Genomic DNA, 3,377 nt, shown 5'->3' with positions numbered 1-3,377 from the left:
CGGAGGCGCGCCGCGCGGGGGCGCCGGGTGGGGGCCGGGTCAAGAGGGTCCCTCTCCCACCTGCGCGCCCGGTCCGGCCGGGTCCCCGGTCGGCGTCCCTCGCCGCAGGAGCCCGTGCCAAGGAGGGCGGGCTCCGCACCCGCCGCGCCAGGTGAGGCTGCGTTGGGCCCGCCGAGCCCGCCTGCCCCGGGCGGCCAGGGCGCTGGGTGGTAAACGGCCGGGGCAGCCGCTCCGGACCGAGGACTCGCGCTCGCGATGGCTTCGGGCGCAGGGTCCCCGCCCTCGGAGGAGGCGCCGGACGGACGTCCGATCGCAATGGCCCCTAGGCTCCGTCCCCCGCCGCCTCGGAGAAGGTTCCCCGCGCCGTCCCGGGGGAGACCCGGGGGCGGGGGGGGCTGTGCGGACCCCGCGAGCCGCAGGCCCCGCCGCCACCCCCGCGCCCGCTGCGGCTGAGCGACTCGGTGGGCCCCCCGAGCGAGCGCCGGCTGGTCGCCCACCTCCACCTGGCCCTGGGCCGCGAGGCGCGCCTGTGGCGGGGCGGCCACCACCAGGTACCGGTCCCCGCGACGGGGCCCTCCCGGGAGCACCCGCATCCCCCGCTTCCCGCGCGCTCGGGACGCGGCCGGGCCCCACCTGCACCCGCGCTCAGGTGAGCCGCGCCCGGGAGGCCGGGCAGAGCCCCCGGTGGTCCCCGCACGAGGCACGAGGCGGGACTCACTGGTTCTCTCACTCGGGGTTGCTTGCGAGTAGAGTAGGTGCTTGAAGGGCCTGTGGGTGGGGAGCTCTGCCCCCGCCGGGAAGCGGGCGCGGGGAGGCGCTTCCCCCTCCGCGATTTTTTCCCCTTTTTTTCTTTATTGATTAAGTTATTACATATGTGTCCTTATCCCATGAAGGCGAAGGGGCTGCTCATCTTAAGCAGGCGGCTCCTGCCACGGGTGGACGGGCCCAGCCGCCACCCACCTTCCCTGCCACCCCCACTCCCCCTTTGAGCAGGTGGAGCTCCGCGGCGCTTTGCAGGAAGTCGTGCTGCAGCTCGGGAGGCTGCGGGACTTCTTCCCCTTCTTCCACACCACTTCCAACCTGGCGCTCACCACCTGCCGCCGCCTCCTGGCTTCAGCTACGGTAGGGAGCCATGGGAGGGATGGTGAAGGGTGTGGGAGAGGGAGCGGACCTCCCCATGCTCGGCTATAAGTACCTGGCTGCAAGAGGGAGGCCTGGCATCGGACCCTCTCCGCACCCCGCCTGTGCCTGTGGCTTAGTGCTGTGTGGTCGTCAGGGGGGGCTTGGAGTTGGGAGAACCTCGCTGAGAAGGGACCTGCTGTTCGATAAGGTCTGGACCTGTCCAGCTCGGCCCAAGCCAGGATGGGACTGCGGGTTCCCTGAGAAGGGGTCCATTCCCGCTTCCAGTCAGTCCCCTAATGAGGAAAGGACTGACTGGGCATCTGCCCTTACTGATACCAGGAGCAGTTCCACTGGTCAAATCTAAAGCTGCCACCAACTTGTTTATGGAGGAATACAATCAGTCTTTTTAAAAGGGGGGTGGGGGCAGGGGTTGGGGCTTAATTTCTTTAAAAAAAATCACAAGTGCTTCACAGTTTGTCTCTGACATCCATCTTCTACTCACTGGTTCGTTCCACACTGCAGACAAGGGAGAGCTTACTCCACGTTGTCACCATCGCCTGCTTGAGACTTGCTGCGAAGGTCAGTGAAGAAGAGGAGGTAGGCACCCCTGGAGTCCACTCTGGACTGCTCTTGGAGGTCTCAGGGTGTAACACTGGAGCACTCAAGTTTCCTGTGTACTTGGGAATGGTGGGCGTTTTGTCTTTATTTTAAATATATCTTATTGATTACAGAGAGGGAAACGTCAGTGATGAGAGAGAATTATTGAATGGCTGCCTCCTGCAGGCCCCACACTGGGGATGGAGCCCGCAACCCAGGCATATGCCCTGACCAGGAATCGAATTGTGACCTCCTGGTTCATAGGTCGGTGCTCAACCACTGAGCCACACCAGCTGGGGAATGGTGGATATTTTGAAAAAGTTATTAACTTCCCATGATATCTGCTGTCCTTTCTTTTTTAAAAAATATGTTATTTATTTTTGGGTGCCCTCGATGGGAATCGAACTGGTGACTTTTTGGTGCACAGAACGATGCTCAATCAACTGAGCCACACTGGCCAGGGCTCTGCTGTCCCTTCTTAGGCTTGTTGGACTCTGGGAGCCCACAAATAGAGAATCAGAACAGCTGCATCTCCTGGCCCTGCAAACCTGAGCTCCTGGGAAATAGATCTTGCCTCATTGGTTGATGCCAGATGCCACCTCCCCCACTAAGCTGAGGCATCTGCTGGTGAGCTAAGAAAATGGCCTCACAAACCATGTGGCCTAATGTCCACGCCTGGACACTACATCTAAGAAAGGTGCTTGAGACTCTAAGATGTGACTGTGTCCATGAAACTGGTCCTCAGGGATTCTTGGACCCTTTTTGGAGAAGAGCAGGGGTGGAGGAGAAGCCTGCACAAGAGCTCCAGGCTTGCTTCACTTCTAAGTTTCACTGTGGCTTCTCTCAGAAGATCCTCTCCCAATGCCCTCCCCAGACCTCCTTCCCTCCCCTTTGGGTATACTGGAACCACTGCCACTTCCACGGGGTCTCCCTTAGCTGATCTCAGGGTCTGAGGGGATAGAAGAAGTCACTTGTGTCCAGTTCCAAACCTTCAATGAAAATACTTTTAATTTTTGTTTAATATAATTTATGCCCCCAAAAGTTACTTTGCCCAACTAAAAATCAAGTAAGTGACCTTTAAAAGAAAGATTTCTAAAGGTTATAGTAATACTTTATCTAAAAAAGCAGAACCAAGTCTTTAATACACTTGGTACTTGAATGTTTACTTAGAGACAAGCCTTATTAGTCCGGGGGGGGAGGGGGGGAATCAAAGTCTTTCCAAAACTGAACTGCCTTAAAACAAGGCTACGGGGAATATGTTTGCAGCTATGGTGTTGCCAAAACCGAGGCTGTCTGCTGCAGACCACGGAACTCAAAAGCCTACTTTCTCTCTCTACCACAGGCAATCCTGGTAGGGCTCAGGAACAGGCCCTGGAGAGCTTTGGGTGAGTTCCTACCGCTGAACAGAGAAGATGGCATAGCCCCTGTCTCCAAAGCACCTTTGGGTGTGAGCTGAAGTGCAGGTGGGACTCAAAAGCTGTTTGCAGAGGGTGACCATGTGATATTCACTACACATTGTAACAGCTACAGAGGGACTTGACAACCTAGATCTGGGTTGGGTTTTCCCTCAGAAGTAGTTTCTGTCAGGTCACTTGAAGACAATTCTATTAGGCTCACGGATGTCCAGCCCCATGGATAAGAAAACAAAAGCTACCATG

The sequence above is a fragment of the Myotis yumanensis genome, unplaced genomic scaffold, assembly GCF_028538775.1.
Source record: "Myotis yumanensis isolate MYYU_CA2020_CCGP unplaced genomic scaffold, mMyoYum1.0.hap1 SCAF_5, whole genome shotgun sequence".
NCBI classification, from domain to species: domain Eukaryota; kingdom Metazoa; phylum Chordata; class Mammalia; order Chiroptera; family Vespertilionidae; genus Myotis; species Myotis yumanensis.
The sequence above is the reverse complement of the archived record's forward strand: the minus strand, read 5'-3'. Positions refer to the sequence as shown.